Below are 23,126 nucleotides of genomic sequence, written 5' to 3' on the forward strand. Positions count from 1 at the left end.
TTCGCTCCCGCGACTGGCGAGAGCGGGTCGCCCCCCTGCGCCGGCCGGGGATGCGCGGGGAGGGAGAGCAGCGGGGATGGGGAGATGAGGAGACGAGGGCGCTTCCCCCGCGGCCGCTCGCCCATCTGCAGGCACCGCACGCAGGCGGAGCGGGGGCGGGCGGGCGGCCGACGCCGCGCTGCCCCGGGGAAGGTGCATTTGGGGGCAGGGTCCCGCCGGGGTTTTGGGGAGGTTCCTGGGGCGGTGCCGGCCCCGTCTGTGGGGCAGCTGTGGCTCTCCCCGGGGCTGGCTTTATAAATATGTCTGCCGGTGCTTGTCGTGGGGACCCGTAGCGGGTTTTTCTGGAAGGGGAAGCGGGGAGAGCGTTTGGAAAGCCCGGCCGTCAGGAGCTTTCCTGCAGGACACCGATATTTGGGCAGCGGTGCACCAGCCCTTCGTGTAGCCGTCCCCGAGCCCACAAGCCACCGCTCCCCTTAGGTACCGCAACTTTATAGGGGTCAGTCCTTTTGGCTGTGTGCGACTGGAGCAGCAAATATTGCACAGGGGAGGTAGCGTTCTATGCCCTCCTTTTAAAGGGAGAAGGACTTTTTTAATGCTTCCCAGTTGTAGACTGTTAAAGCGACACTAGGAGACAGCCTTAGGATTTCTTTCTTAAGAGCTTGTAACAAACGATGACATCCTAGAATTTGGGGGGAAATTTTGACTGTGTAGCAGATGAGTTTCTTTTCAATCCACTGTCGCCCATCCTCCTGGCTAAAGGAGTGCTGCTGGGCAAGCTGTGTGCCTTTGCATTACCGTCAGGGGAGACAGCAGCTTTCCTCCCTGTGTGTTAATGAAAATTTGTTTGGTTTACTTGTTTTATATGATAAATGCATCACATTTTAACTCTGTTTTTTTTTTTTTATTTTTTTATAATGCTGTTAGTGTTTAGATACATCAACACAGTAAATCCTTATTGAAAGCAAAAAAAACCCCAACCTAAACTAGCAAAACCAAAGTAGTTGCTTCTCACACAATTAATTTGTCTTGAGAGACAATTAGTACAGTTGACAAGGGGATTAGCTCTTTTTATAGACTGGCTTATGTTGCCCTGAAAATGGCAAACTATGTAACAGAGCTTTAAATCTACTAAAATGAACACTCTGAAAATAAATGACCTGAAATTAGAACTGTTTTAACAGTAAATGGTACACAGCTAAATATTCCAACTTGTATAGCTCACAGATGAAAATTTGGCCCCCGAGTAGCACCGCTGTGTTTTGTGACCTGGTCTTCTGACCCCCTTTTGCTGTTTTCCACTCTTACTAAATAAACTTATGCATAAAATATTTAGACATAAGTAAAAAACTGTATTTATTTAAATGAGTCAGCAAAAGTAGTAGCATGGTACTCTATGAAGAAATTAACTATAGAAGAACTCTTAAGGCCAAAGAAAAGACCAAAATGCTCAGTTCAGGGGAAAAGAAATTCTACCAGAGGGAGTACTGATGCCTTGGGCAACAGACCAAACAAATGCATTATCTTTTTTTCTCGTTCTGCTGTGCTAAGATATTCAAGGGGAAAATATTTTCCCATGTTTGAGAGGGGCAGATGGTCATAAGAAATAATATGCTACCTGTGAATGCCCTTTTCCTAATAGTACATACTTTTTTCAATATAATGCACAAACTCTCTTAACTTGGCTGTGTTTTATTTTATGTGTTTCCTGTAAAAGGTTTCTTCCTGTCTCAAAGTATTTTATCAAGCATCTCTTAGACAATGCCAAAAAAATATTACAATTTAGTGAGTAGACATTAATGACTTGATGATGTCAGTGGGAGGGATACGGTGACTGATACCCATCTATGATAATGCTTTTTCATATTCCTGTCTTCTGTGCACAGTTTCTAATTTGATCATTAGAGCAGGTCTGTGTGTATGTAAATGTGCACATTTAAAAAAGAAAGGTTTTCCTGTGTCATATCGTAAACATCGGTAGAGCTGCTTGTAGTCTGTACGTTTCTGCTGCCCTGCTATTATAAATAGGAACTGGCAGTTCAGAAAGACTACATTAAGCACTCTTGTGAAAATGGTGAAATGAATCGACTCCACTATAATTTTCCTTACCATTATATAAAAAAGAGAGGGGCAGGGTTACCATGTCAAAACTGTGCAATCCTGTATTATGCTGCTTCTCTCAGCCCGTGCATTGATTGAGTAATTTCATCAGTCCCACATTACTTGATTGCTTAGAAGTTTCCTAATGATCTGTATGCTGTAGGAAGAATCTGAAAGTCGTGAGTGGAATGGTAATGATTCTGTGTTTTATGAGGCTATTCAAAAAGTCGCTCTGATTTATGTAGCTCGAAAGCTCCCAAGTCTTTGAGATTAGCCACGCTGCCTGATATTTTCTTCATACATCAGTCGTCCCACACTCCTCACTCCCTAAACAGGAGTTTAGAAGAGTGTTTTAATTAAGCAGGGATTAGGTGGCATTCCTTGTCAACTTCACAGTTTGCGTATGCTTTGTATCTTCTATCACTCAGTCTCATGCTTTTGTATCTTGTACTTTATGCTCATTATCTTCCCCTGATATGTACATGGTAATATATCTGTACGTGCTTATGGATTTCCTATTGTGCCTATAGAAACATATAGGCAGATATGAGTGTTTTAGGTGCTGCAAAATCACCTAGGGCAGCAGTCACATTGTGTGGTACAACAGTTTTGCTGAAAAGATACACTAAAGTATTTTTGAAGGCTAATTAATCTAGTTCAGCCTCCCTGATTACTTTAAGTTGATTTTCATGTTTATCAGTAACTTCAGTCATATACAGTCAGTTTACTGCTCTTGGCTTTTTTATTTTTAATGGGAAATTCATAAATGTATATAAGATACAGTTATATATATTATATATGCTTCTACATATAGTTATATATCTGTTTTTAATATATATCTATACAATGGGGTTTTTTTCTGAGAGAGAAAACTAATTCTGCTCTTACCTCACTCTTCTCAGCTTTTAGACTTTGTAGGCCAGGATTGCTGCATTCCTTGTGTTGGACAAGTTCCCAATATTGCTGGGTCCTTAGCTTTGGCTCATACCTTTAAGTTCTTCTGTACCACGGTTAATAATATCAAGGCCATTCCAACATGGGGTCTATTGCTTGTTTCTCCTCTTGATATTAGTGGTGACTAAAATGTTTTGTTTGGTTTTTTTTTTTTTTTTGTAAGGGAAAGGGATTCTTGTTGCTTGGTGGTATGCACGTCCACGTTTCTTCTTGTAAGCTGATGTGCTACAATGCAGCTTGGGTTGTGTTGTGAATTGGTAATGGGGATTTAATTTGCTGTGCTGTTGGTGAAGCCTCATTAGGAGGTATGTAGCGTATGCCACTAACTCTTCATTACAGTACTCTCACATACATTTGTAAAGCACAGGACAAACAAGCAAAACAGATTTATTAAAAACAAATAAATCTCTGTGTGCCTGCAGTGTCCACAGAGGAGCACTCAGGTCCCTGTTTTCCCTGCTCTAGGGTGTGGGAAGGTTACTTGCTTATTTTAAACACACCTACGAGTGTAGATCTGGACACCCAGCGTGCTGGGGCTGAGCAGCCAGGAGGTTCTATTAGTAACTGTGTTCTACTTAAATGCTCAGCCTGTGTGACAAACTCTCTGCTTCTACGTGCATTATTTCTGAAACACTTTGCCAGGTGCTTAGGTTTGTGGTAGTGTTTCAGTCCCTGTGAAGTGTGTTAGTTACTCTGTAGCTAAAGACTGGTGACTTCGCATGCCATGGATTAGGATTTGCCATCATCCAAAGGCATGTTTGCCATTAGGTGTCACTGCTTTCTGGAGTGTTTCTTAGTCATCCTCAGGGCCTGATCCAGAGTCTGTCATAATCCAGGTGAGTTGCTTAGTTGACTCAGAAGATTTTAAGCTGAGCCTGTGGATTGCTGACCACAGCAGGCAGCTCCTTTTCATGTTCTTAAATAACTTGTAGTGTTATATCAGGTTCCTTGTCCTTGATGAAGGCAGAGTAAAAAAAAAAAAAAATATCAACCATCTGTTTTCAAGTGGTGCCGTAACAAATGTCTGACATGGCAATCACTGCTGCTGCTCTGTGCTTTCACATGACTACTTATGGATGCACTGAGCCTTTATTCTCTCAATGCCATCTTGGAAAAACACACTGGAGAAAAATCTTTCAAGACTGTGACTGCATAAACCTACCAACTAAGGTTCATTTAACTTAATGAACAAAGGCATTAAGTATGGTTCTCTTCCACTCCCTGGCCCTGTAAAGCAAGTGGCATTGGCAAGAGATGACTTCTGTAAGCCATTAGGTTACTCCCTAGATATAGACTTGAACTTACATCATTTTCTTTCATTTGACGTATAGCTATCTATAATCTGCCGTGACAGCCTGGTTTTGGCTGAAATTTATTGGAGGCTTTTGCCTTCTGAGTTAAGGTTTGTATTTTTACCCTTTGTTTACTGCTACTCCATTGCTTGATTTTTTTTTTTTCAGCACAGTGAAAAAAGGTTTTAAAAACAGTTTATATGTAATGGTAGTTCTATTTGGCTATCAGTTTCTAATTAATTTTCTTAATTACCTGGGTTATACATGAGAACATGGTAACACTCTTTCCATCTACACTCGCTCCAAACATATTTTATTTTGTATCTTTAATGTTCAGAAACTTACTAGAAACAGATAATTACCATTGATGTTTGGGCTTACAAGCGACCAATAAGAAAAGGAAATAGTATTTTGAGCAATTATAAGAAAATGATCAAACTTTGAAAATGTATTTTGCACATATATTATGATACATGATGGTATGTGCCAAAGGTTGATCTCAGGTAATACATTGGTAATGAGGCAAATTCAGATACCTTTCTGTGTCTGCAAATTCAGTTGTTGCTTTTCTTTTTCTTCTTCTTTTTTCATTTAGATTTGAATTCCAGAAGAAGTAAGTTATTATCTAAGCTGTTGAAATTTTGAAGAAAACTTGAATTTCAGATTCAGGCTTGGCACGCATGTCAGAACTTGGGCAGTTCCACACCTGTGCGTCCTATAGACCTTACAGTCCAGTTCATGGCTCTGGTCATGCTCACACCCATTTATGAGAGCCTCAGATACAGTTTGTGCTATCTAGAAATGCCAAGAGCATGACTGTCACAGCACAAAAGTAAAGCATAACAGGCAGGTTGTTGGCAACCTGACAGAGTGGCTGGGAGCTGGTCATGACAGCTCATGTTTCTTTGAGGTGTTTTGTACCCTAGGCTGGTGGTGCAGTCCCTGGCTTCCTACTGGGCTTCCTGCATACAGATGCACTTCCTCTCCTTCTGTGGTGTTACATTATCTTCCTGCATCATGTATTATGTCTGTGAGGAAGTAGTTGCTGTCCTGTTGCTTGAAGTAGTTACCAAAATGACTTTCGTTGGCCTTTTCCAGAGTAACGTTGACCGTGGCTTCCTTGCTCATCTAGGCAAGCAGACTGTATTGGAAAAGGTGCAATATTGGGGGAGTGCAGTGTGACATGTGGCGTGGAATATGTGCTAAATGGATAAGTTTGGTGCAGTGCTAGTTAATCCATCCTCAACACCAGGTAACGAAGGCCTTCTGGGCACAGTTTTAAGCTGGCTTGTCCATTTGAAGCAGCAAGTGGAGAAGAGGAAGTGGTGTTGTCACCCCCCACAGAGGGGTATACTAAACAGAGGCAGGATGTAGTTTTGTGTTGTTGTCATCGTAATTTAAACACCAAGACTGATATGGAAGCATTTAGAGGAGGAGTGGGTGAGGAACAGGTGTCTTTCTGGATTTCCCACAAGCACCGTCAGGGCAGTTTCCTCTGCTATTCTTCAGTACAGGAGTCAGGCTTTGGTTTCTGGTTATTGCTTGCCAAGCAGTTGTGAGAGCTGGTGGAGTAAGGGAAAGATTCTCTTGTGTCTGCAACCACTATAATTAATAAAGTCTTATGTGACTTGGAGGGTCATAAGTGATCTCTCTAATACGGAGGACACAGGCTGAAATTGAAGGCTAGTAAATGAAATGTGCTGGTGTTTGGATGACAGTTCTGAAACCTAGCAAGGGAGCATGTTTGATATTGTGCAGTGCTGTAATTTTGTAAGGTTCAGAATTTATGTCCTAGTTTCAGTGATAATATACTTAATTCAGAGAAGGAGGTATTTTGTGTTCTGTATTGTACCGCAGAGTGCACTTCAGCTGGAGAGACTTCTTCCTGCTTTGGTCTGGGACTAACCACAAAAGCTCAAGGAAAGGATATTGTGAGAGCTGTAAGTGCTGCATTAAATAAAAAAAAAAGAAAAGGCCTCATAAAAAGTGACACTTACTTAATGAGAAAGGATAATACAGTAACTACAGCATTTCTGTGTAGCATTAAAGTTATGGTGGAAGAGGTGGTACAGAGGCAGTTACTCTAGTTTTAGTCAACTGTAAACTGATGGATTTGTAAGAGCAGGGTTAGATTTAAAGTAGATTTCCATTACACACATTAGTTGTGGAATAATGGGGGAGTAGGGTGGAAAAGATGAAAGGGAAAAAGTTTCTTGAAAGTTATGCTTGGTTTATCTGACAAGCTGTATAATCAAGAGGAAAATGAAAAAGAAAATGAGTAAAAATGCAAGGAGGGGAGGAAAATAAGATATCAAAGGCAAAAGCCCCTAGTTCTGTCTGTTTCTATTTCTTTAGGAGATATATAGTGCTCCTGTAAATGCTATGCTCAATGGAAAAGTTCTGAACCGGAAAGGGGAAAATGTGAGGATACAGAATTTAAATGAAGAATTAGATGTGTATTTTAATGTATTCGATAACACTCTGTGCTGAAATGCTAATTATTCCTAATTGTTTTATTTGCTTTACCCATGAATAAAATATCACATATCTAATAAAATATGCAGTGAAAATAACTGTAAAATTCCTCCTGGAGCCTTTCATGCAGCTTTAAAGGATTTAATACCTTTTTTTTCATTGCTTTTTAAAACATTAACTTTCTGTAATCAGTTGGATTGCTAAGGCCAATATCCAGTGAACCTAACAATAATTGCTTGTTTTGCAGAACAATTTTTTGTTAGTCCAACCATATCTTTCTCAGAGGCTTAAATCAAGTTGGTGATTTCATTATAATAATTCACTTGTGATAAATCAAAATCAAACAGCACCACTCCAGTGCTGTGGAAAGGAGCTCCGGATGATAGCTCTGGAGAGAGCAGAGGATGGCAGAACAGCAGACCTGAATGCCAGGCCTGGATTTGCTGTGCCTAATTTTAATGTATGCAGATAAAACAATTTTGCAAACCCATTTTTAAATAGAAAAATGAAACTTTGCCCAGGGCAGGTTTCCCTGCCTTGGGATGCCAACTCCAGACCTGTGTTTGGGACCTAGACCTGATGACAGACAGTAAATTGCTTTGATTTTAAAGCATGCAGGACCTCATCTCAGTCAAGCTCAGGCTCCTGAGCCTTTGGGATGTTTTGAAGATGTCAGTTGTATTTCTCAGGTGCCAGGACACTACTGCAGAGTTACCTCACTGATTGCAATCAGTATTAAAATTGTCTGGCAGTGTACCCTGGGCTGAAAGCACACAAAATTGGGATATCTCCAGACCATACACTGTTAAGCATGGATGTTTCTTTTTGTATATCCTTTGCCTTCTTGCCATCTTTATAATGTTCAACTTAAACATTTGAGGAACATTTTAAAACCTTTTCATGTACTAGAGAGTTGTTAAAGGGAAAAAGACAGTAGAAAAGACATATTTCTTGCTCAGTGAAGCCACTGTAGAATAGTGGCAGTGTGTGTCCAGTGTACAGTGTGGACTGTGGAAAGGCAATAGCTATTTTAGGTCTTATTAAAATACATTAATTTCTCCCTTTCATTGTTTTTATTTGTTTCTTTCTCTCACACATTCCAAGCTCGTGGCAAGAAGTTGTGATGGTCACTTTGTTCTATGCTCTTAAATATCTGCTTTTAATGTCCAGGAAGAAAAAAGTGAAACATACCATAACAAAAATATCTGTTATTTGGACAGATAAAACTGTTTTTTCTCTGGAAATTTCCCTGGAACTCCACTTATTTGACCTTTTTTGAGACAAATACATCTCAAAAAGTTGGTTTTATTTCTTAAAGGTAGTCTTCCTTCAGCTCTCCTCTTTGTGAATAAATAGGCTGAAGAGGATTGAAGTATGTCCACTGATCTATTTGCTGGAAATATCTTTAAAAATTTACTATTCTGGAGCTATTCTAGCTCCATGCTACAGGTTGATAGCAAGCACTGGGGTATGTATTAATGTATGCATATACAATATAAAAATAGGTACTTTTTCAGTAGTCAGAAGAACATTCTTACTGAAAGTATTTGGCTGGATTTTTCTTTAATTTGGGATGGCATTAGTTTCCACCTTAAGTAACAACACGAAGATTTGGGAGGCTTTTTGCTTGCAGGCAGGAAGCCGAACGTGAATACAAATCATGAAATGACACCCCACCGTGCTGGAAGTTGTACAAATATGAAACAAAAAGTTGGCTGTCAGGAGATTTGAAGATGAAGTGAAAGAGAGTGCTTGAATCTGTCTGCAACTCAGTTTGTACACCTGGAGACTCGTGTGTCGTTTGAGAGGCAGATTCATGTTTTTGAACGGTGCAAAGGGATGAAAGCAGGTAGAAATATCTACAGGGATGTCCTGTCAGGGCAGGTGCTGCGTGGCTGGTATCAAAACTTCCTGATCTGGGGCTGTGAGGTGAAAGGGTTGACAAGAAATGAAGGGCAGCAATGTGTTTATAATTATTACCTACAATATGTTATTGCCAGTAACACTGATTAAATTGGCCAAATAGAAACAATCATTACCTCATCAGCTGCCACCATGTTACTCTCTGAGTTTACCTAGTACAGGAGGTAATGCATGGTTATGCATATGCCCACTCTCACTCTCTGTCTCACTTGGACAAATATTTCATAGTATAGTTTTGGAAGACCAGGTAGGAGGAGAAAACCCCTTCTTGGGAAAGTGGAACTATATATGTTGCAAAATTCCCTACTTTGTTTAAAGGAGATACTTTAATATAGTCAATTATTCTGAAAGTATCTGCAGCCTCATTCAGAAGTCTCGTGAAGCTTTTGTATTGCTATGGAAATATTATTGAAACAATCTAGAGAAATGATTTTCCAACTCCTGGAAGTAGCTCTCCTGTTATGGAATTGGATTGCGTCCTGGAGATACATGAGAAATGCTCATTTACTTGAAAAAGTTCTGCCATTTTTGGTGTCGTTGCAAAGAGTGTAGGGCTTATGTCAAATAAAATGGCTGAGGGGAGCGGGCCAGAAAAAAAAATTGTTCTTTGCCACGGAGATGCTCTGGGAGCAGGACCACTATGGGCAGGGTACTGGTGGTGCCTTCTATGTGGGAGCTTTATAAGGGGATTGGAGGGTTGTGCTTAACAGTGGTGGGAGTTGGCTGGGTGGTGAAGGGGTGCAGGAAACATTTGGAGGGGTTGGCACGAGTGATGGGCAGCCTACCTCTGTAAGAGTACAGGACACCTGTACTCAAGGAATAGCAGGAAATGTTATGTTTGGAGACTGGGCTTTATGTTTGGGACAGGCCTTGTAGGGGAGGGCTATATGCCTATGCATATGAGAAAAGTTGGGGAATCCAAAGGAGCGAGGGACTGGAATGGCACAAATATTACCGAAAAGATTAATAATATAATGCAAATGATGCTTTGAGAACAATATAGCTAGGAGATAATATTAAGTTTTAAAGAAACTAAATTATACATTAGAAAATGGGATTGTTTCTCCCTGTCTAGCCTCTATAGTTTTACCATAAAGCATTTGGTTTGTGTGGTAGACCTTAATTTTTTGAGTTTTTTCAGCCAATAATTGTACCTGGTTATTTGGCAGAAAAGTGAGATCTGTTTTACCTTTGTATTGTTTAATACTGTTGTGCACAGATGCAAACAATGAGTAGAGGTGTCATCTTCCACTCCTCTTCTCCCAGGGTAACTCCAAGCATATTGTACCTTCCTGTGCCTCAGCATTATCTTAGCATTTTATTTCATAGGCTGGTCTGTACCATGCCTCCTTTTAAACTCAGCTTCTGTGGCTGGTGAGTAGGAGGAAGGGATGCACACAGCCACAGCTTCTGCTCCATTGATTTTTGACCTAATTTAGGAAGGAAGGAAAGGGTAAATAATGCAGCTTCTGGATGCAAAGCCTGCCGTGACTTTCATGGAATGAGGGGGCGAGTGCTAGCTTTCTCCTCATCTCAAATAGCTGCATAGCTTGCTTTAAAAGTTACTTCTTTCTTCAGTGAAGCTCCAGAGTGGTGAGTGGATCTCCTTTCACACTTATCTTGTGGCATATGTCCTCATTTGGTCTGGTTTTCTGTCAACATCCTCCTTGTCCAACCCCCATTCAAGGCAGTAAAGGCACAGCCACTGGCTTGTGTTTCCTGTAAATGAGACACATTAAGAACAGGGACAGTAGTTTTTTAAAATATTTTTCTGTTTGAGGTCAGTGATTTCTAACAACAGGGAATGATGTGTGGAAGGAGGAGGTAAATACTTCCTCAGGGGAAGGTAGGTAATGATAGCATTTGGAAACTGCTATTGCTGAAAATCATCTTCTCAGGATTTAGTCATTAAAAAAAAAAAGGAAAAAAAAGTCTGTTCATTAAAGTACTGTGGGGTTGGAGGTTTTTAGCATTTTTTTAAAGGGATGCATTTTTCCCCCCATTTTTTGTAAGACTGCCAAATGTCCCTGAGGCTAGAATTAATTGGCTCTTTGTGTTGTGTCAAGTAAGGAGTACAAGTGTTTTCAGAAAATACTAGGTTTACAGACTTCCACAGAGAACATGAAAGGGAGAGAGGGGCTAACTTTCTATAAACAAGGTCCTTGCGTCATTTTGTACCACAAACTTGGAATAACAAATAGAATATTGCAATTGCTGGTGTTGGTGATTTGGAAGCTGTTGGAATCATCCCCGGTGCCCTCATCCCTTCATTCTGACTAATCCTCCCTTCAGAACAAGCATGTGCCGATTTCTTTTGCTCTCACCTCCAGGTATCTGCAATGAGTAAACGCCTGCTCCTCAGAAATAACCAGCATTTGGGTTTTTTGAAAGAGGTTCAGGAGTTAAGGGCCATGGAGATGTATTTTGTTGTTGGCATTGCTTTGGTAATACAACAGAGGTTCCTTGTTGCGGTTCATTTCACAAATTCCCCCTGACCATTTTGGATTTGGAAGTATTTTATCATTTTTTAATACTGCTATTTCAAAGGCTACTTCTTAAAATGGATTGAAGCCAGTGGATGGCAGCAGTCGTAGATGTAAGCTTTGAAATGGCCCTTTTATGGAGGGGTTTGAGAAGTAAGTCTTGGAGCCGTTGCATTAAAATTCCAAAGTGTTAACTTAAATGTAATAATGCTCTGACAAAGTGCTACTACCATCTGCTAGTGAGAATTAGTACTATTTAAAAATCTCCATAATTCCCAGAAAGAGCAGAGGAGTCATGGCATGAAGAAAAGTCTAACTCTAAATTAGTATTTTAGTTCAGGAAGTCACAAACTCTTTGTGGGGACCACTGACTTGTAGAGATTTTGTGTCACACTCTCAGCTCACATAAAGGAGTAAATATTTGTGGTATATGACTAGAATGGTGCCTGTTTCTAACTGTTTCCAGCTTGGTCCCCAGTTTTGAAGCAGAATCCTTTTTATTTACAACCATTTCTCATCACAGCAAGAATTCAGTGGTAACTACAAATACAGTTTGCATGGTAAAACAACAAGGGAGTGTGTTCCCCATGGGTATGTAAAAAGCTTCGTTCCTTATAATATAACTTTTGTGGACTGAGAAACAGTTCTTTGTTCAGTGTTCCTATGGGGTTTTGAACACCCCCTAAACACTCAGCCCTTTCTGCATGTGGAAGTTGAGCTGCACTGAAGAGTGTGAGCTGTGTCTGGAAATGTTCTTGGTACCAGAACATCTCCATCCCTAGATTTCTCTCAGCTGAATATGCAGAAGTAGTTCAGCTTCTGGTAGGAAGAGGGTCTGACCAGTTTGAAACCTATTCCAAAAGCTAGTCTAACTTACTGGTATCTGTTAGGAAACGCTTTCTGTGATAGTAATAAAGCTACTTTACTCATATTAGCAAACAGCCAAATCTTGCACAATATTTAAAGAGGGGAGTAAGAAGAGAAATCTAGTAATGACAGACTACAGGTAGCTGTTGGATTGTCTATTTTAGGAAGGATTTTGAAGATCCATATTAGAAGATGCATTTTATAAAAATTCAATTTGAGAAGAAAAGGCAAAATGTGGCCAAGTGGAAACGTTTTTTGTGTCTTTCTCTTCCACCTCCTAGAAGGATTTGCTGAGTTTTGTTTATTCATAGTCTTGCATGGACTATAACTAATGTTCTTAGCTTGCTCTGCACAGAAATAGATAATATCTTGTATTCTTTTAGCTGAAATAATCTTCATCAGCATTTCTTGCTGAGGTACAGGTACTGTATGTCCATAGGCCTATTGGTACAACAGCCATGTGGTCCATGTAGCTAACGCTAAGTCAAATTCTCCTCAGTTATAAACCAGTTCTACCCTGCATTATTATTTTGTATTATTTTTTCCACGCTGGAAGTACAACTGGAACTGATTGTGTGTTTGAGGAGTCAGGTCTTTCACTTGTTATTTTAGATGTAAAGATTTTCACCTCTTCCAAAATGCCCCTCAGAAACCCACACTGCTTTCCTTGTTTTTCATGTAGACAGGCTGATTACCCATAAAGTTACTTGTTTGAGACAAGTAACCGTAAATCCAGGATGAATGAAAGATTTCTTGTCTGTCTGTTACTCAGTTCAAGCAACTATGTTGTCTTGTGCTATCACTGAGTGGTATTTTGGTTTATCTGATATGAGAGAGGGAGTACAGAGAGCCATCTTCGATTGTGTTAGCAAACATCTGTGTGAGGCAAAGGGAACAGAGACTGTTTGAACTGTGAGAATGAGGTCTTGCCATAAGTGTATTCTTGTCATGCTCTTACTTTTTGCTTAGACAGGTTTTTCTTTCCTTTCATATCCGGTGTATACAGGGAAATAAAACCAGATGGATTTTTCACACATTTACAGTGAATAATGGCCGATGAAATAGAATAGCCCAGCCCACAGTTGTCAGTCAATAAACCTGCCCCTTGAAGGGATCGCTGTTTTTCATGACTGGGTGCTGAGTATCTCTGCCGGGTCTGTCACATGGTGACCTGCATGAGAACGAAGCCAGATGTATTCCCACATCAGTTTCACTGCTTGTCTCCTTGCACGTAAATGTTTATCTTGCCTCTTAAAACTGTTTCAATACTGACAGATTCAAAGCACATATGAGCAGGAACTGAACTTTATTAAGAAGTAACTCATGATAGGGCTAAGGAGGCCAATCTCTACCTCATGAATCCATTATTTTTGAAAGGACTCAAAGCAATTTCTAGCAGCTGTCTTTTCATTGATCCCTCTAGTTCCCAGCATCTTGATGAGGAATGAGATTGATTTCACCAGGAGCAAGGAAAGGAAGCACTTGTTCTAGCACCAAAGAGTAAGGAGCAAGGGAAGAGGTGGTTGGTGATTTGTTGCAGGACTTCATGAATTTTACCTCCAGGATTGAGTATAAAAAGTGGTAAAGTGCTGTGCAAGCACACATTTATTGTCTGCCTCTTCCTTTAGAATCATTGGAATTTTCTTAAAGCTGTGCAGAGAGGTGTTTTGTGAGATTTAAAAAAAAAATTCTAGAAGTGCTCGGAAACATAGTTCTTACTGTGAATCCTCCTCTGTACCTACCTATATTTGTAAATAAGCAAATATCTTTTTAAAAGTGTGATTGGCAAAAGGTAGAGTAGCCTGGTTAAAAGTGTTTTGGGTCTAAATGGCACAAATCTGAGAGTGAGCTTGCACAGGAATATCCTGATACAGTTTGATGAGGAGCCACTCATGGTAGCTAAACCAGCTCATAGCTGGGCAGGTGTAAGGTTCTCCTCCTTTCCTTACCTTCTCACCAAAACAGCTTGGATGTGCTCCTGGCCACCTCTGACTATCCTGTTTTGTGTATGCAGCTGCCTACTTATCTAATTCCCAACAAGATTCTCTCATCCCATCCCACGCTTCCCCTTATTTTCCTATCACAGAAACCACTTCCAGAGGACAATTAAGGCTTTACCTGCATGCCAGCAGTTTCTTGTGCTCGTGAAATGCTAAGGGTTGAAGCCAACAAAGTGGAGAGTTCTCTGCCCCTTGGCAGGTACTTCTAGCAACTTCTCTCTTCAGCATGTCTTGGGCCACTCCCTCCAGACAGAATTTGACACCAGCAATGACATTTACTGTCACAGTACCTATGTTACAAAAACTTATATTTATGGAGATCCATACATTTGAGATGAAATGACTGTGTATTGGCATGTAAGTGTATTTATGTTGAGATCTGGCAAAATGGTAGGGAGGAAATGGAGAAGTTTCTGAGGCAGCAGCTTTAAGGCAAGAGTTGTCACTGAAATTTGTAGCTAAATGGCAAATTGTGTTCCCTAGTGCTGCTCATCCAATAGCATTGTTAAGTACCCATGTTGTGGTGAGAGCACCCGAGATGATAGATCTGTTTGATGTGCTGTCTGCAAAAAGTGTGTAGTAAAAAGCAGTCCATGGTGAAGTTTTTGTAATCTTGGTGTCTTGTTTCCCATAAGCTTCATTTATTTGGTCTCATGCCCCAGGACAATGCTCTTGTATCTTTGTTACCAGAAAGGCAAAGGAAAGCTTCAATAATTCTTTTAGCCTGAAACTATTTGGGAAATATTTCTGCTTCTGTTACTTCTTATTTTTCCCCATCTGTGCTGACAGATTATATTTATTAGCACTACACAATATTTGGAGCAAAAAAATCTTAGTTAAATTGCTTATTTATCAGTCTGCTCCTTGTAAAATAGGATTTCTAGGTTCTTGCTGGTTGCATGATATAAATGGCACTGGTTTGGGGATCCTAGAGCTAACTTGGCTGGGCACAGTACCTGACTTACTTGGTCATGTTCGATGTATAGTCTGTATTGAGCTGCATTTATATGTAATCAAAAGTGAAGAGCAGATAGAGAAGCTCAGGGTTTTTTTTCTAATTGATAATAGTAAGTTGTGCAGCCAAGAAGTTTTTGCAGTGACTCAACAAAGGATTTTTAATGCATTTGTTTTTATGTCATGCAAAGCAATATTTTTGCAGACTGCTGGTGCTGCAGACTGACTACAGCCTTGAAATATTCTCAGACTTTAGTTTTTTTCTACTCTGTAAAGATCTGAATGAACTTGTCATTGTCCTCTCTCACTGTCTGACCATAGTGTGCATTTGAACTTGTTGTTTGGTTCAAATGGGGCTTTAATCCTGTATTAATTCTTTTCTTGGTGATAGTTCCTGCTGGAACGGTCATCAGGATAAAGACTGCTGGCCATGCTCCTTTTCTCATCTCTAACTGTAACGTGGTGAAGGGCTAAGTCGATTTTCAAAGTAGTCACTGATGCCTCTTTTTTCAAGCAGGGCAGATAATTCCCAGCTGACATTATTTTCATCATTCCCAAGGGCTGTGGTAGTGGAGCCACTAATGCAGTCTGAGAGACCTGAGTGCGTGTGGATAGAACCATATTTTAGGACATAAGATGGGGGGAAATAAAATATTTTTCATATCATATGTTAGAAAAAGCTGCCAGAGCCATTTAAAAGGAAACAAAATGGGTTATAACTATCTTCTTATAGATGATTCTTTTAGATAAAATCATTATGTCCTCTGTTGTAAAACTTTTGGAGGAAGAGCATGCCTACCACTGGGCTTGAAATCTATTTTCTATTTTCAGACTCCATCTCTCATGACTTCTGAAATCGGTATGAATCATTCAATTGACTTTATTGGACTTTGGATTGTATCTTCTATATTTATGTAATTCCTTTTTGTCCTTTTATCCTTTCCTTCTCTCTCTCATCAACTACTGCCTTGCATTTTTTTTATGCAAAGGCATTAGTAGCTGCCAATACTCATAAGCAGCCTTTCAGTAGTGCATGTGTGAATTGAGGAAGACTGACTAGGGAAAATTCACATTCAGATTTAAACATAGGTGAGAATCCCACTGGCACATTATTCCTATTACTCTTCTGATATTTTGTATTACTTTAAGTATTTTTGTCTGAAGAGGCAAAGCCTTATTCAGAAGCAAGTTAATTTTCCATGTTTCTGAAACATTGATTACTGTCAAGTGCTAAAGACTGAACAAGATGGACTACACTGACATCTGTTCAGGGCAATAACTGTATATCCTCTATTCCATGCCTTATTCTTATTATGGCTAACAGGAAAGGAGACAAACAGTAGTTTTATACTTAAGGAATAAGATTAGAATTTGTGAAAGTTGAATTCAGTTTTGGACTCTTTCCTGATCTGGAGGAACACATGCAATGATTGACAATGATATCAAAATGGGATCATCAGGGCTCCTTGTGAGCTAGTGTTGCACCCTGTTCAGCTATTGCCTTGACTTGTTGAACCTCTGTTTTCCACGGGGAGAAATATATCCCCTTACTGAACACCTTTTGCCTTGTCTGCTGTGTTTGCGCTCTTCAGGCAGAGCTCTGCCTTGTGCTGCGTTGTATCTGCATGGCCAATGCCAGTGATACCATTTCAGCTGAGAGCTTTGAAGCTTCCTGTACAACTGTTGGTTGTAAAAATGTATTTTTTGCATCAATGACTAGAACAAGCTATTCTATTTTAGGAAGGCAAAATTTGGATGCAAGCAATGAGCTTATTCCGTGATATGCTTCCAAGATGATTGAGTGATGGAGCTGGAGTATTCGCTCAGTTTTACTGGAGGGTGGAAAGTGCTGATGTGGATTGCTACTGTTATGGGCAGAAATTGGGGCTTTGGGGGCAAGTTAAAAATATATATGTTTATTTATGAAAGCAGCCAAGCTCTAGCTTGTGTAAAGGCAATTATGACAGTGTTTCAAAAGGCACTGTAAATTCATCTCCCCACAAATAGGAAACAAACTGTTTCTTTTTTTACGTATTCTTATCGGCTGTTGCAGGTAAATGTGTTATCTGAAGGAATTGCTCTATTTTGCATTTGCTGCACTACTTTCAATTAGAACCTGAAATATCCAGTTTGAAAGCCTAAACCTGAAAATTTTAGATGATTTCCTGAATTACCAGAGGATTATGTGTTTGTTTTTTCTCTGACCTAGAACACTGCAACATTGTAAGTCCGCCAAAGAACAGGCTAACTAAAGCAATGTCATTTACTCTACACGGCAGAGCAAGTGTTAGGGCAGAGAAGTACACATCTGTTTTTGAATTAATGTCTGTACTTCAGGTGGGCCTTAAAATCATCTTTAATTTCACACCTTTTTTTCTTACCAAGATTTTGAAACAGAAAAGTAATTTTGAGAGCAACTTCTCTATTGGAAATAATAATTGAAGATGCCCTAATAGTTAACAGAACAGCTTGCTACAAACGTTGTGTGGTTTTGAAAGAGGGGCACCACTAAATTGATGTGCAGCCTACAGGTGAAACAAGCCTAGCAATCAGTTGGTTTCCTCACCCACTGCTCAAAGTTGACATAGGTATCAAAAAAAGTGGTGAGGCATGTTTCCTGAGCAGAAAAGAAAAAAAAAATTATGCATTGTTCCACTGAGCAGTCTGCATCCAAGATGAGTGTTTTCTCTGCATGTCCTTACTTGTGTACCACCCCTTGGTCAGCTTCACCTTTTCTGTGATTCCAAAAACATCCACTGCTGTGTTCTGAAGGGTGTCCTACTGCCCTGCTTATTTGTGTGGAGTTTCTATAATTTGGGATTCATCTTTCTCATCTGGCTGTCCTATAGCGCATGTGTCGGTATCTCCAGTTGTGTCTCTTAAGGGCAGCAAACTCCCCTTAGCTGTCTTTTTCTATTGGATCTGTATTTGCCTTTTTACAGGTGGCTGAGGGGTACAAGTATAAAGCATACCATATATGTATTCCTTTATTTTCACACTGAAGTCGACAGGTTTGCAGCATTGTATACTTCAAATATTTAAAGGGATTAAGTTTGAATAAGCTCTGAAAAGTTCATGCCTTTCAGAGCTTAGTTTAAATTCATTCAGATTCTTCATCTGCAAGACTTTTTAAAAGAATGGATAATTTTATGGTATTTCATTTCAGGCCAGGCTGAGTAAAAGCAGGTTTTTTTTAAAGTTACCCAACAACTGTAAGTCTTAAGCGTGAATTCACATTTTAGGAAGATTTGTATTGTTTATTATGCTGGCTGAATAGTCAAATCCTATTTAAAATATTAATAGGAAGAAATGTTAGCACTCACAGTAGACCTTCGGCTTTAGGAATATTTTCTGAGCAAGCAAGGTCCGATTAGCAGTGCACTTTAGATGTAAGAATAATGCTGTGGTTAAAGCACTTGACTTGCACTCAGGAGACTCCTTTGTTTTTTGCCATTTCCACTAATTCTGGCATGACATTGGGCAAGTCATTCATCTTGTTGCATTGTGTGGACAACAGTGAGCATTTCTGGCTCTGTCACTATCTTCAGAATATTATTTTGCAGTTATTGGGATTTATAAGAGAACATTGAAAAGCTGGGGCATCCTGAGCAGATAAGCAGAATCTGGAGCTTCAAAACAAACAAAAGCCCATGCCTTGAGCTTTTCCATGTCACTCTGAGGCACACTCAGAATGTTCTGTTCCCTCTGAAAGATAAGATCTGTAATATGTAACTAAGGTGGTATTGCCAGATCTTGACAAGGCGATGACAGCATATATATAAAATGTTTTAGTGTGGCAGTGGGAATTCTTCCTAGACTGTTCATACACATATTTACTTACACAGCCACATGCAACTACATACTCTTACTATTTCATTCCCCCAGCAATATTGAGAGAGACAATTTACTTGTACCATTACTGAAAATGGACTATAGCTTCTATTTCAACAAATGATTAAAAATAATTATTTGAAGAATTTAATGGTTAGAGAACCATGACTGACCCACATACTAATGTAACAAACAAGGAGAGTTAAATTAAAAAAATAAAAAATCCCCAAACTTACTATTTTCTTTTTATTCAAGACAAAGAAATTACATTGGTGGACATTGGTTATTTTTATAGCTTAATAAAAGCTTTATTGTAAGATTTTGTTTTATTTTATGCTGTAGTGTTTACTAAGGATGCCTTAACCCAGACTAACAGTTAAGTACATTGATTTTATGGATATCTGCTATCTAAATTGGTAATGTTAAGGCTGCTGCTATTGTAGAAGATAAACTATTCCTTTTGGTTGCTAACAGTTATTTCTCCTGCATACCAATTATTTTTCCTTCTGTCTCAGTATGCCTATATAGCTCTTCTATGAGTAATTCCGTGTATGTTTGTATAATCCTACAGTGTTTTCTGAATAGATTAAGGAATTAATTTGCCTTCTAATTTTCTTCTTCCTTATTCATCATTTGTAACTATGCAGAACAATAATTAAGACAAGAGGGAAGAAATACAGTGCATTGATTTTTCTTTAAATCCATAACTGCCTATTAAAAGGGACTTTCAGCTATAAACTCTGTTTATCAGTTAAATAGTAGTGGTTGTTTTTAGAATTTTTAGTATGTTTATTTTTAGAAGGGGTGTGTGGGTACACATATGTAATACTAGCAGGCAGGTGGTAATGTCAGTAGATAACTCGGCCTCCTGTATGTGAATATTGTTGGGTTTGTGCACCCTACTGACTTTAGTAATGTTTTGCTGGTATTCTGGAACTAGACCTAAGCAATATCCAGTTCTGTAGGGAGCAAGTAATTTGGTTTCTGAACCACACCAATTCTCAAAACTTCCCACAAGCCACTGTGTCAGCTTTGCCTATTGACCTTGCTCTCAATGGGAAAAAGATGTGGTTTTTGCAATGTAAAAGGTAGGAGAAGTACATTCCCTGCACTCTGAAGAGGAAGCAAATGAGTTGTCCTAGCCTATATATTTTAGCATTTTAAGCCATTTTGGGGTTACATTGTGAGTTGTAGGTTAGCTGGTCAGAGTTGTGCTGGAGGAAGATAAATTTTAGCCATTAGCACATTAGCAGTGTGAAAAAGAGAAAGAAACACAATTCTATTAACAGGGCTGATGGGCCAGTCAAAGTAGCTGGAAACTCATTAGGTGCTGTATTTCCATCAACATGTACATCTGTAGCAATTGAAAAACACTTAAGGAGTTGGAGACTTCAGATTATGATGCAGACACTTGTCTTCAGTAGGACATTTGTTTTTGTGCTAGCTGTTGTGCTTAGAAGCATCTCTTAAAGTGCTGCAGAGAACTACTCTGCAGTTTTCCTAATCCCCCACACCACTGTGCAGCTATCTGATGTCTGTGAAAGGCAAAAGAATTTGAGAATATGAAAAACAGAAAGAGAAATGCAATTTGCAGAATGGTTTTCTTGATTTGTATGTTTTACTATACATGAGATTGGTGTGGGAAATGAATGATGAATACAAGTAATACATTTATTCATTGTGTATTGTCAAAATACGAATATAATTGTATTTTAGTTCTTGTCTGCAGCAGTGTTTGCTGCTTGTGAGAGCTTCTGGTCTGCTTACAGTTAAATGTGAGCAAAATAGGCTTTCACAGCATCTAATTCAGACTCCATGATCCCTTGACTTCCAACTGCTGGTTTGAAAAACTTTTGCCCTAAGTAATTTGTGCTTTTTGTTTCCTAGTAGGAAAACTTTTTTTACCGTCTGGCAAGTGATGGCCTTCAAAAGATTATTCTGAAGCAGGAACAAAGAAAAGCCATAAGGACTCTGGTTATTCTCTCCCTCCTATGTACAGCCCTCTGTAAAACACCACATTCTTTTTAATCACGGGTGCCAGGGCACTGCTGCCTTTTCACTCTCTTGTGATGTTTTCCAAGGAGAATTCTTGCTCTTGCAGTAGATTGTAGCTACAGACAGAAGGAGCAAGTTATCTCAATGTGTTCTTAAGCTAAAGAAAGTCTGTGGTTTCTTCAGAATCATTTCTTGGCTCAGTTAGTTCCTTTGAGGACAACAGCTTTGAGGTAACTTGCTAGAAAATCAGTGGAATTTGAACTTTTTGAAAAATCAAGTTTAACTCCTCATGCATATTTCATGAATGCTTCTGTAAAGAAATGGCTTTAGTGTACACAGCAGGTGCCAAATTACAAACTCTCTTTCTCTTTCTATGTACACATACAAACTCAGTGAATCATTACCAGATTAGTCACCAAACGGTTACAGTGCTTTAAGATGAAGACACCTGTCTTGGCTGCTTGTCAGAGGTCCCTGTCCCATTAGCTTCCAAGTATCTGACAAATAGGTGTTCCCCATCATCTTATTTCCAGTTGAAACTCTTAACTCCTGACCTTTATGCCAGAAGTTGTGGTGGTATCACTGGCAGGTAGAAAGGAATACGCGTTCATTTAGCCTGGATGACCAGCTGGCCAAGTCCCTCATTCTAGCAGAGACACAAGTGAAGACACCTCTGGTAAATTTAAGTGACAAGAAGTCAGCTGAAATTTTTGAAATTTCAGAAATCCCAATAACTTTAGTAATCTAATATATTTATTAACCCAAGAAATTCAGGGGAACAACACAGAAAAGGTCCTGTCTGAATTTACTTGGTGGCAATGAACATTCTTGGTTAGGTTAGCCCTTTTCTGCTGGTGTCTTATTGACTGAGCTGGTGTTGATCTAATGGCCTAGGAACTAGGAGAAGTTTGGGGCTGATTCTTTGTGATAATTTCTGGCCTTGGAAAAGGTTAATCAAGCCATGTCTTCCACAGTACTTATGGAAGAGAAACTATACATAAACATTTCTCCTGTGGTTCCAGTATCATAGAACTTCTCTATGATAAAAGAAAACATTTTCATTCATTATCCATATAAAAATGATGTGAGTTAATTAAAAGAGAAGGAATTTATATTTTCAGTTTTCAAAAGTTTCAGGGTTTTTGTTTCTGTTGTCTGCAATCTTATATTGTACATATATTAGTCTTTTAATAAAATTAAAAAAAAAATAAACACCTCCATCCTGGGGAAGACAAAAAAAATCTAGATTCCACTTCCTCAAGCCTCTCCTAGCAGTATTCTTGCATCATTGTTGACATTCTTTAGAAAGATCTCCTACCAGTAATGCTGTTAGACAAACAAAAGTCACTACAGCATAGGAAATACACAGATCATTCTGTATTTTTTTTAGACTAAGTTTTATCAGAGGGTCTCAGGCTGTGGATTATCTCTTTTTAAATAGTCCCCTTATGTGTAATTTTTATCAGTTTAAGAAATATGATCTCTCTTGTCTCTCAGCTTAATGTTCAGCTGTATTGATTCTGGAAGAGACTGGGGCATGCATACCTATGCAGAGCACTTCTCGGAGAACTTCAAAGATTTTCAATTTGCTGACATGCAAATTGAATTTAATGAGATTACAAATTCAAACACAAAACCAAATTAAATACCTTTTCTATAATTATGTATAAATTTAGGTTTAAAAAAGTGCTTCATATGCATCATTTTACTTTTGTCTTTAAACTGCAGACTCTAGTTTGAGGTGTATTGCAAATGTCATGGATTGATGAACTGGTTGCAAAGAAAGCAAACAGATTCTGCTGAATTAAACAGGAAATTACATTTACTATGTATAAAAAGCATAAAGTGTATGAAGGCCATTGATTTTTTCCAGTCAGCAAGGCTGGGGTTTGCTTTGTTTCTATACAGTGCTGTTTGTTTCCTGGTGGGAAATACACCCCATCTGAGAGGAGGAAAAGTAGACTACAGCTGTTTATCATTTTGTGCCATGTTTGCTTATGTAAAGTAAAAGCTCAATAATCCCAGCAAGCTAGAATTCTTGGCAAAGGAAAGCGTTAGGTGTGGGGAAATGGTATGGAACAAGATAGACAACTTTAAATTGCTTTTTGAGAGTTTGGCTGGTCAAGGTTTGTGTAAGAACTTCTTGCATGTCTGAAGAGATAAACCGCAGTCTGTGAATTTCAGTAAGTGGCTGGTGTAGATGAAGCTTCAGTGGTCACGTTTGCTATCGTCAGAGGGGTTGCTCATCCCACAAA

The 23,126-nt window shown here is 39.2% G+C and overlaps 1 protein-coding gene across 5 annotated transcripts in view; it reads left to right on the forward strand.

Annotated features, from left to right (window-relative positions):
- GRID2 (glutamate ionotropic receptor delta type subunit 2) overlaps positions 1-23,126 on the forward strand; it is an 824,945-nt gene that overhangs the window by 136,663 nt on the left and 665,156 nt on the right. The gene's annotated exons all lie outside the window — the stretch shown is intronic.

Source organism: Aphelocoma coerulescens, chromosome 4, assembly GCF_041296385.1.
Source record: "Aphelocoma coerulescens isolate FSJ_1873_10779 chromosome 4, UR_Acoe_1.0, whole genome shotgun sequence".
In the NCBI taxonomy this organism is placed as follows: Eukaryota; Metazoa; Chordata; class Aves; order Passeriformes; family Corvidae; genus Aphelocoma; species Aphelocoma coerulescens.